The sequence below is a fragment of the Lepus europaeus genome, chromosome 2 (genome assembly GCF_033115175.1).
Source record: "Lepus europaeus isolate LE1 chromosome 2, mLepTim1.pri, whole genome shotgun sequence".
In the NCBI taxonomy this organism is placed as follows: domain Eukaryota; kingdom Metazoa; phylum Chordata; class Mammalia; order Lagomorpha; family Leporidae; genus Lepus; species Lepus europaeus.
This window is the reverse complement of record NC_084828.1, coordinates 32,820,203-32,832,501: the sequence shown is the minus strand read 5'-3', so window position 1 is coordinate 32,832,501 and position 12,299 is coordinate 32,820,203.

Sequence of the window (12,299 nt, the reverse complement as noted above, 5' to 3'; positions counted from 1 at the left end):
GAGCCGCCGTCTTACGCAGGGACTACCGAACCAATCAGGTTGAGGTCAGGGAGAGCCACGGAGGACCGGAGTTTATAATCAAACCTGAAGCCACGCGAGCCAACCTGACGTAAAAACACACCCTCTTTCGTCCCCGCCCTCCGCTTTGCATTCTGGGTATTGTAGTTCCGGCCTACCCCATGCACCTTAGGGAGTAAAAGACTGTGGAGGGGTTGTTGCTTTTTTTGGGCGCTTTGGTAAGCAAGCTCCTTTGTTCGGGTTTCTAGGGTGAGTTCCCATAAACCTCTCCTGCCGCCCCTCGCTCTTTGGAAATGACCTTGAAACCGTCAGTGAGATAACTCAGTACTGATGTTTTTGTTTCGGCGTAAATGAGTGGAAGTGCTCTTCGTTCAGTCATCCTAAAGAGCAGCGACACAGTTTCTCCACTCCCACTGGAGGGGGCCCAACGAACACGGGGTGTCTAGAGAGTGTCTGGAATTGCCTTTGTGGACCGGTCTTACCACATGTAATGGCCCTTTCGGGCGCTTGTGCGATGCTTTTGAGATTCCCATCTACAGTGGACCCACTGTTTCTCACTTCTTGGTTACTGGTAATCCTCAATGACTCCTTTTCGATATGGTTTTGTTGTTACTGCTGTCGAAGTTCCTAAGCCCGGAGATCCTGGAGACGGAATTTAGTTATTCATTTTAGACAGAAGTAATTTCTGTTGACAACAGATCAACCTGCTATGGGAGTATAATGTTATTGGCTTTCTAGCTGATTTGAAAACACATGAGGATATTTTCAGAAGGGTTGCAGAAAAGTGGACTTAAAAAGATTACAATTACTTTTATGCAAAGTTTTTTGAAACCCATGCCTATGAGGGGCAGTATCAAAAAGTTCATAGAAAGTATTTATGAAAAAACTGCATGAATTTCAATTTTTTTTTATTCCAAGAACTTTTGGAAGTACTTTTTTATTTTGTTCTGTTTTATTGTTTATTCCTTTTTTTCTTTTGTTTTAATTTTATTTAAGTTATACAAGTTTCATGTATTTCATATCTACAGATTTAGGAACATAGTGATACTTCCCCCCACTACCATCCCTCCCACCCATGCTCCAACCTTTCTGGAAATACTATTTAATGGAAATCTTGATGGTGTTATTGAAATACAATTGTGGCTAATGATGTTTCATTATAATATTTTATGTTTGTGTGTTTTAAAGAGAACATTCAAATTACCAATAATGATAATTATTCATTAAAATTTTTATGAAATGTACATAATTTTGCATTTGTTAAATATTTGTTAAAACAGCCATAAGGGAGAGTTGTTCAGGTGACAAGTAAAGGAGATGTACAGCTCTCCAGGGACCATGCCTCTCTCCAGATGTAGTGTTGTATCCACATGAGATGAAGTGGAGGAGAGCCACACATTGAAGAAATTTGACAGTCCCTTATTGCCAGTCATGGCGAGTAGGCTCATGCTCCAAAGAACTCTGGACCCCACAGTTCAAAGCAACAAGGTTTATAAAGGCCAAAATCACAAAGAGGGGAGGGGAATACTTGGGTGCTAGGGTCAAGCTGGCCTAATCATATTCGGGAGTTACATCAATTATAATTTTGACATAAGTCCAGGTACTGACCAAAATCATAAGCAGAACATACACAAATTACAATCTTGACATTAGTCCAGGTGCAGCCTGTTTTAAACTTGAGCAATCAAGCTGGGGATTTCTATGTTCTGCCAAGCAGAATGTGGTGAACTGTTTCTGTCTTAGTTTTTGACCACTGTCTCATGGTAGGGGGTACTTTTTCTTTTCTCAAGATGGAGTCTCATCTGTCTGCAAAATGGAGTCCCTGTGGTCAAGGGTGTCACTTCAGTAGCAAAAGAGGAAGAGGGAGGCCCTTCCTGCTCATACATGTAAGTAGCAGGCGTCTTCATTGTATGTTCAGAAAGTGCCAGCAAACTCCTCCCTTGGGTGGAGAACTTAGCTTTCTAATGAAGAAAGTTCAATTTAGGTTATGAAGATCTGACTCAAACTGGTTTCTTGCAGCTTTAACTGCTTCCTTTTCCTGGTGCTCTGGCCCCCATCTGAGTGCAGTGTTGTGAGATAAGATGAATAACACAGGTCGGATTTTCTGACCATGTTCCAGTACCCCCTTCATTTTTTGCTTAAATCCTACTCTCTTGGTTACACATTTAAGTCACGAATATTATCAGTTGTAGTGATTAGTGATTTTTTGGGGTGCTTACTTCGTGCTAAGCACAGTGGTAGCAACCAGAAAGAAGAGACAGAAGATAAACACACAATTATAATTGAACATGGTGTATCTCATATTGAAGTTGGGACTAAGAACAGAAACCCACTTGAAGAATGGTTGTATACTTTTATCTTGAATGGAAAGTTTGGTAACAGAGGATATGTCTGAGAAGTGTTTTGAGGAGTTAAGAGGTGAGCAAGGATGTAGGTGAATGGAGTAACATAAAGCAATGGGCTGCAGGTGTTCCAGGGAAACTATTACCAAGAGCATGGAATCAGAAGACCATCCCATGGATCGAAAACTGATGGATCCTAAGGCAGGGAGTGGAAGTCTGGGAGATAGAATTAGAGTTGTAAACCGGATCAGGAGGTTTAGTCACTGGTACCATTTTTGGTACCACCTACCCTTTCCTCCTTGCTAATAGGACCTTCAATTGTTAAAGTAGTGGGTGGGGATCACCAATTATCCTCACTAGGAGAAGAGATCAAACAACATGTTACATTAGTTTTCTATCCTTGCCTTGACAAGTTACCATGAACTTAGTAACTTAAACCAAATTGATTTATTATTTCACAGTTCTGTAGGTCAGAATTTTGGTGTGCATTTCATTGAACTAAAATTGTCTGCAAAATTGTGTTTCTTTCTGAAGGCTGTAGAGTTGAATCTGTTCCCCTCTCATTTACATTGTTGGCAGAAACCATTTCACTGGGATTCTAAGATCAAGGCCCTCATTTTCCTAGGGCTTGCAAACTGAGAGCCATTCCCAGCTTTGGGAGGTTACTCATTACCTAATCCAGGGACTCCGGCTCCATCTTCTAAGCCAGCAACTGTCAGTATGTCCTTCTCAGACAACATCATTTTACATTCCTCTTCCAATTCTTAGTGGGCATATGATTAATTTAGAACCACCTAGACAAGCTAGGCTAATATCTGCATCTCAAACATTTTACCCTTTTCAAAGCTCTGCAGTCTGTTGCCATGGAAGGTAACATGGTCCTAAGTTCCAGGAATTAGAATGTGAACTACTTGGTGATGGGCTCTGTTTGGCCTACCACAATCCATTCTTTAGCCCCCAAAGGTGCATGTGTGTTCACATGCAAAATGCAACACCCCAAATCTCATATGGTCCATTACAGCATCAATTCTGAGGCCCAAAAGCTCAATCAAAAGTCCCAAATCCTGTCATCTAAATAGTCAGGTAGTAACTGATATCATTTATCCTTTCTTTGCTTATAATCAGAAGGACAATGAAATATGTAGATTAGGATGCTGGTGGAAGTATTACAGTTGTTTTTCAGGACTATAATAATGTTATGGAGAACAGAAAACCCAAGGCGCTAGTGTTAGGGAATAAGGATAAGGACAGAGACACAAAAAGAAATGTGGATATTCTTTTTTTTTTTTTTTCTTAGCAGGAAGTTAATAGGTATTATCTAAAATGGAGAATTTAGGGGCCAGAGCCGTGGCTCACTTGGTTAATCCTCTGCCTGCAGCACCGGCATCCCATATGAGTGCCAGGTTCTAGTCCCGGTTGCTCCTCTTCTAGTCCAGCTCTCTGCTGTGGCCCGGGAGTGCAGTGGAGGATGGCCCAAGTGCTTGGGCCCTGCACCCGCATGGGCGAGCAGGAGGAAGCACCTGGCTCCTGGCTTCAGATCAGCGCACAGGGCTGGCCATGGCGGCCATTTTGGGGTGAACCAACAGAAGGAAGACTTTCTCTCTGTCTCTCTCTCTCACTGTCTAACTCTATCTTTCAAATAAAAAATAAAATGGAGAATTTAGATTAAGTTTAATAAAGACAAATTCCTGAAAGATTGAACAGTGAAAATTTATAAAAAATATAGCTTATAGACAATAGATAGAACAAAATCAAGTATGTGCGTTTTCAGTTTTCTATCAAGAAGTGTCAGTATATATCATTTAAGTTTAAATTTTAAAAACTCATATGGTAAGGGCTGCATGGTGGTGTAGTGGGTTAAGATACCACCTGTGATGCCAGCATCCCATATGGGTGCTGTTTGAGACCTGGCTGTTCCACTTCTGGTCTAGCTCCCTGCTAATGTACTTGGGGAGAAGCCTCAGCATATGGCCCAAGTGGTTGAGCCCCTGAACCCACATTGGAGACCTGACAAAAGCTCTGGGCTCCTGGCTACAGCCTTGCACAGCCAGGGCTGTTACAGTCATTTGGGCAATTAATCAACAAATGGAAACACTCTAGGTCTATCCCCCTCTCTCTCTAACTCTGCCTTTCAAATTAATAAAAAAATGTAAAAAAAAATCATATGGCAAATAAGTCCATTAAGAAAGCAGTAGAGGGCTGGCGCCCTTGATGGCGCTCCTGATGGCGCCCTTGATATGCCTGCCGAGCCGGCATCCCATATGAGCACCAGGTTCTAGTCCTGGCTGCTCCTCTTCCAGGCCAGCTCTCTGCTGTGGCCCGGGAAGGCAGTGGAGGATGGCGCAAGTGCTTGGGTCCTGCACCCCATGGGAGACCAGGAGAAGCACCTGGCTCCTGCCTTCGGATTGGCACAGTGCTCCGGCTGTAGCAGCCATTTGGGGGGTAAACCAACAGAAGGAAGACCTTTCTCTCTGTCTCGCTCTCTCTCACTGTCTAACTCTACCTGTCAAATAAGTAAAAAAAAAAAAAAAAAGCAGTAGAAATGAAAATAAATAACAGATTTCAGAGCAATTTTTATGATACCTATAAATATACTTAGGCTTAGATAAGAAATTACTAGATTGTATTTTTTTTTTTTTTTGACAGGCAGAGTGGACAGTGAGAGAGAGAGAGAGACAGAGAGAAAGGTCTTCCTTTGCTGTTGGTTCACCCTCCAATGGCCGCCATGGCCGGAGCGCTGAGGCCAGCACACCATGCTGATCCGAAGCCAGGAGTCAGGTGCTTCTCCTGGTCTCCCATGGGGTGCAGGGCCCAAGCACTTGGGCCATCCTCCACTGTACTCCCGGGCCACAGCAGAGAGCTGGCCTAGAAGAAGGGCAACCAGGACAGAATCCGGTGCCCTGACCGGGACTAGATCTTGGTGTGCTGGTGCCGCAAGGCGGAGGATTAGCCTATTGAGCCATAGTGCCGGCCTAGATTGTATTTTAAAATTCATTTTTGAATAAAGGGAAACATAAAAAAAAGCATATGACCACATGATATTTCCTTACATGATAGAAAAATGTATGTTCCTAACAACAAACCAGCACCAAACAGAATCTTTACCAGCAAAATTGGAAATGAGGTAAGACAGCCAGTTCAAGGAATAAAATAAAAGATATAAGTTTGGGAAAAGAATAAAGAACTGCATTTATCATCATTTTCTAATTATATGATTTTATGGATAGGAAATCAAAGCTTAGGAATATATTTGAGAAATAGTAAGACTGAGTGAGCATTCCTTCAATAATATTGTACACAAAGAATTTCCTATATGCAAAGGATAATCCATCAGAAAGAAATGTATCAGGACTGCTCTCATTTATAGTAACAAACAGGCAGATAAAATCCATGGCAGTAAATTCAAGAATAAAAGAAGAAAGCTTTCAAAAGCTCTTAAGACTTAGGAAAGAACAATTATATAAATGTAAATGTAGGAAAAGTCAACAAATTTATTACCGGAAATGTTAAACATATATAAAAGTGGAATTAATTACCATGTACCACATGCAGATTTAATAATTAAAAACTAGTAACTAATTCTGTTTTATACCTGTCTCTACTTATTTCTCACCTCATGTTACTTTGAAGCAAGTAAGAGTTATATCATCTTATCCCTAACTACTTCAAAAGGTTATCTCTGAAAGACTAAGTTTTAACACTCCACACACACAAATATTATAAAAAGGATTATCTGCTTTTAAAAATTGTCAGTGCTCACATTTTTAATTGTCTTATAAATATAATATTGTTTCTTAGTTTTTTCTTTTGAGTTAGAATGCAAATAAAATCCAACATTTTCAGATTTTTGAACATAAATTGCTGTCTCCCAAATTTCCCATTGTGGACTTTGTTGATCTTATCTCCATGGTAGTTTTCTATGTTTGTCTCTTTTGTTTCATGTTATGAAATTATGTCTTTTTTTCCCCTTGAAAGGCTACTTTTCCTTTGTTGTGTGTGTGTGTGTGTGTGTTTAATTGGACAGAGTTAGACAGTGAGAGAGAGAGACAGAGAGAAAGGTCTTCCTTCCATTGGTTCACCCCCTAAATGGCCGCCATGGCCAGAGTTACGCCGATCCGAAGCCAGGAGCCAGGTATTTCTTACTGGTCTCCCATGTGGGTAGAGGTGCCCAAGCACTTGGGCCACCCTCCACTGCCTTCCTGGGCCACAGCAGAGAGCTGAACTGGAAGAGGAGCAACCGGGACAGAATCCGGCGCCCCGACCGGGACTAGAACCCGGTGTGCCGGCGCCGCAGGCAGAGGATTAGCCTAGTGAGCAGCGGCATTGGCCCCTGTTGTGTGTTTTTGCAGTATGGAGTAAAAGATAAAATATGTGAAGTCTTAACCCCCAGTGCCTAAGAATGTGACCTTTTTTGTTATAGATGTAGTTAGACAATGTGAGGTCACACAGGAAGAATGATCTTTTAATTCATTATTAATGGTGTTTTGATAAAAAATGACATTTAAAGGCACAGAGACATAATGAGGTTGCCATCTGATGATGAAGGCAGAAATGGGAGTTATGCAAGACAGACAAGTGTGGCCAAGATTTCCAACAAGCAAGCAGAAGCTAGGAAGAGACAAGAAGGTCTCCTCCTACAGCTTTCAGAGGGGACATGGCCCAAGCAACACCTTGTTGCTGGGGCTTCTAGTTTTCCCCGTTGTGAGAAAATGAGTATCTCTTGCTTAAGTCCTCCAGTTTTTTGGGTACTTTGTTATAGCAACCTCTATACTGTCCAGATGGAAAATACTTAATGACAACCTTTGTTGGTGAGTGTGTCTGCAGTTACTCACCATAGGCTTGTGTGTTGGGTACCTTTTGAAAGGGAAGTAGTGATTAAAATGTAAAATATATAAACTTTCATTTAAAGCCATGACTACAATGAATGGAATTACCCCTGCTCTACAAATAGATGAAAAACAAGACAAAAGGGGCTGGCACTGTGGCATAGTGGGTAAAGCTGCCACCTGCAGTGCCAGCATCCCATATGGGCACCGGTTCGAGTCTCAGCTGCTCCACTTCCGATCCAGCTCTCTGCTATGGCCTGAAAAAAGCAGTAGAAGATGGCCCAAGCACTTGGGCCCCTGCACCCATGTGGGAGACCTGAAAGAAGCTCCTGGCTCCTGGTTTTGGACTGGCCCAGCTCCAGCCATTGTGGCCATTTGGGGAGTGAACCAGCAGACAGAAGAACTCATTCTCTCTCTCGCTCTCTTTCTCTCTCTGTCTCAGCCTCTCTGTAACTCTGCCTTTCAAATAAAATAAATAAATCTTTAAAAAAAAAAAAAGAAAAGAAAACAAGACAAAAAACAAGAGTTTCAGGCCTCGGAGAATAGGCAAGTGATTGTGGTCCCTGAGAAAAGGAAAAGAACTGAAGTTTAGTTCGCCTGGATTTCTCTTTAGAGACACACTCAAGGCCACAGCGTGTAGCAGGAAATCCCAAGTGAAATGTAAATGCTTTGTTGAGTTGAGGAGGCAAACATCAGTGTTCAAAACTTCTACAGAGGCTGAAATTGCAGAAAAGGGGTCCTGAGAATTAAGAAAAGTTTATGGAAAACTCCAGAAATTTGCAGAATATTTGTGTACCTTTACCTTACACAGACCCCAACATTATACCCCCAAATGAACTAGAAATCAATCTCAGACCTAGATGTAAGGACTACAATTATTTTGAAAATATAGAAGATGTTAGAATTTTTTTTTCTTTTAAAAGATTTATTTTTATACTTATTTATTTGAAAAGCAGAATGTTGGTTCATTTGCCAAATGCTCACAGCAGGCATGGCTAGGCCGAGTCAAATCCAGGAGCCAGTAATTCCATGCACGTCTTCCGTGTGGGTGGCAGGAACCCAAGTACTTGGACAATTATTTTTTTGTTGTATTTGTTTGTCTTGGGATTAGCTGGCATTCTTGGGTCTCTGGTTGATGCCTTCATTATATTTGGGAAAATCCTTATTTCTGTCCCTTCAAATATTGACCCTATGCATTTTCTTTCTTTGTTTCTGTGATTTCAATTATACATAAAGTAGTCCCATCCTATTATTATTCTTTACTCTATAGCCATTAATTTTCAACTCTATTCTTTCCACTTTGTTTCTCCTTTATGTTTGTTTGAATATTTTTCTGTCTTTACATTCACTAATAATTTATTTACTGAGTCAAATGTATAAAACATATTTCATGTTTTTAAATTTATATTTTTTCATTTTTAGTATTTTCTGTTAAATTTTTATATATATTTTATATCATATAAAATATATATGATATATTTTATATATTTAAATTTTTATAATTGTTTGTTGAATTCTCTGTCTTTTCTTTCATTCTCTGCATTGTCCCACCCCAGCACTTCATGCATGGGCTCTTTTAGAGCTGATGGCCAGTGACTATCCAAGGTGTCACAGGAAAAGCCTATCTGAGACCAGCATCACAGGTGGTTAAGGATTCACTGGGGGAGAAATTGAGCAGAGCTAGATTCACTGAACACACTGCAAGAAAGCAGTGGGCACACAGGTCGAGTAGGGGATGACAACTAATACCATAGGCTACAATGGGACAGAAGACGAGCAGGCTAGCTGGAAACTCACTACTGCTGCAACGTGGTTTGTAATCTGGGAGATACGTGTCTGACAGATTGCCACTGTAAGGCCTTTTCCATCACTTGTGCACTAGTGATTTCCTTATTGCTGGGGATTTGCACTAGGAGCTTCCTTATTGCCAGGGACCCAAGTGACCTCCAACAAAGCTCCACTGGTTTCCCTTTCTCTTAGAATTCTTTGCTTCATGTCAAGCTGAATCTTTAGTAAGTGCATAGATTTGGCAAATACTTCCAATGAAGAAAATTGCTGATGCCATCCTTCCTAAGAAAATATATTACATCTCTGTGAACAGTTTATTCAGAGGTCTTTGCTTTTCCATAAATCTAATGCTTTTTTCAATTTGTATGTATCTCATAAATACAACATTATAAACCTAATAATTCCTCTCTCTGTACACCCCTCTCATCCATTCTCCTCAACCTCCTGTGTTATCTGAGAAAGGAATAGGAAAAGAAAAATAAAGAAAGAAAGAAAAGACATAATCTTGCTGAAATAGCTCAGTTGGGAGAGCGTTAGACTGAAGAAAGAAAGAAAAGAGTGAATGGAATAAAAAACTAAGAAAACTGTTCCTCAACAGTCTATACAAGGGCTGTTCTATGTTATTACTTCTTGAAGGTGGTTTCACTTTTTTTCCTCCTTCCTCTTTTCCCTTCCCTCCTCGCCTTTCTCCTTTTTAGAGACTTGATTGTCTTTAAAGAACCCAAGGATGATACATCTTTTGTGAGCTCTCAGACATAGCTGTAACTTTTGAGCCATAATAATATCCTCCATTTAATACACTAAAAGGAATTCATTCTTGAGAACAATTTTTACTATTAAGTGTCATAATACAACTCTTTGGTGACAGAGGTCTTACATGGGAAGTTGGTGCACAATAACTGTTATTTCTGTAACATATAACACTCTTATGTATGACATAAGTGATCATCCAAGGCTCTTGACAGATCTACCTCAGTTATGGAAGCCTTTTGGGTCCACTAGCTCAACAAGGCCATAAGCAAAGTGGAAGTTCTCTCCTCTCTTCAGAGGAAAGTACATCCTTCTTTGGTGGCCCCTTCTTTCCATTAGGGTCTCACTCTTAGGGGTCTTTTATGTAGGAAATATTTTGCCAGTGTCTTGGATTTCCATGCCTGAAGTGCTTTTGGGTAAAGGCAGTCTTTTCTGTGTTGTTGAGCTAGGAGTTATAACTTGTCCCCTACAGTCTGCATTCTACTCAGAGACTGAAATGGACAGATGTTTTAACTTGTTGGTTAACTCTGGTCATGGCTGTGTGGATACTGTGTTGAAAAAGATTTTAAGATCACCTTCAAACTCTGAGGAATGAGAGTCATAATGAATTAGCAATGTTTGCTTTGTGATTCGACATGGGAGCTTGGCACACGTTATTCCTGTGTCTAACTGTACCCCAATAGTTCACTCTTAGCCATGATTTTGCTTTTCGGGGTTTCAGTTACATGCAGTTTTAGTTACCCATGGCCAGTTGAAGTCCAAATATATTAAGTGGAAATTATAGAAATAGACAACACATACATATTAAATTGCATGCCATCTGAGTGGTGTGATGAAATCTTGATCCATCACACTCTGTGTATAGCATATCTATGAAGTATAATGCCTTATTTATGAATTAAACTATATCATCAACATGTATATATGTGTAGGAAAAAGCAGCATAAATAGAACTTCATCCTATTCACATTTTCATCCAATGAGGATTTTTGAAAGTATCTCTGTTGAGTTGGGGTAATTACTGTGTACTAAAATTTTGGTAGGGATTATATACCCAAGACATAGGAAAGATAAATAAGTAAAAAGACAAGTGTAGTACAGACTGTGAATGGGGTGTCAGGGCTTTTGTTGTCTTGTTCTCCATTGCATACTCACTTACTAGAACATTGCTAAATACAATAGGCTTTGATATTTTAACTGAACCAGTAAATAAAAAGAGTAAATGTAGAATATATGTGAAAGCTTCCAGGCAAGTCCATTCACTAAGTCTTAAGGATCCAGCTGCTTAAAGACTAAGACCCTTTGTAGCTCAGTGTTGTATTTCTATGGCATGCCAGCCATACATATTATATGCCTTTGAATGAGTGAACGAGTGAATATGTATTGGAGCAAATCATCATAAATATTTCTAGTGTTGCTCAAAAAGTTGTTTTTAATCCATTTTTCTCTAACCTTTTACTGATTACTTACATTGTGTCAAATATTGTATTGAGGGCAGTTTTTACTTCAACTAATAACACTACATAAATGTAAATGTACTATCAAATCTTTAAAGATATTTTACCAGCTGCTTCATAAACAGTGTATTCCACAACCCAAAATGATAAGTTTATCATTTTTATCTTGTCTATTAGTCATTTGTGTCTTCTGCCATGCATCTAAACAATGAAAGGTCACGCTATTTTGATGTTGAAGTTCAAGACAAATGGTTAGACTCATAAGAAACAAATCACTTCTTTCTGGATTGTTGGTTATAGATATAAATTAGCATGTAAATATCTATTACTGAAGTGTCTTTTAAATTATAAAGGTGTATAATTTTCTGAATAGTTTATTTGAATGATGAAGAAAAATAAAATAGTTATAAGTACCATTTGTTTAATTCTCTAATAACATATATGTATTATAAATTTTATTTTTAAAATTTGATTTTAGTGGTGATTTAGTAAGGTTTTATAAAGAGGAAACTGAGTTTTAGAAAGTTAGGTGTTGCATATATTTTTTTTTTATTTATTTGACAGAGTCAGACAGTGAGAGAGAGAGACAGAGAGAAAGGTCTTCCTTCCATTGGTTTACCCCTCAAATGGCCGCTACGGCTGTCACTGCACCAATCTGAAGGCAGGAGCAAGGTGTTTCCTCCTGGTCTCCCACATGGGTGCAGGAGCCCAAGCACTTGGCTATCCTCCACTGTCTTCCTGGGCCACAGCAGAGAACTGAACTGGAAGAGGAGCAACGGGGACTAGAACCCGGCGCCCACATGGGATGCCAGCACTGCAGGCAGAGGATTAACCAAGTGAGCCACAGTGCCAGCCCCCAGGTGTTACATAATTTAAAATTAGATTCATCTTGGTCTCCCATAGCAAAATCCCATATACTAATGGCTTAAGCAACAGAAATTTGTTTTGCTAGAGTTTTGGTGGCTGAGAACCTGAAGACCAAGATGCCAGCAAGTTTGGTTCTTTTGAAGTTCTCTCTCTAGCTTGAAAATGACTGCCCTCAATGTCCTAATTTTATATGGAGAGGAAGAGAATTAGAAGGGTAAGAGGAATGGAAGGAGGAGAGAGAGGAGAACAGG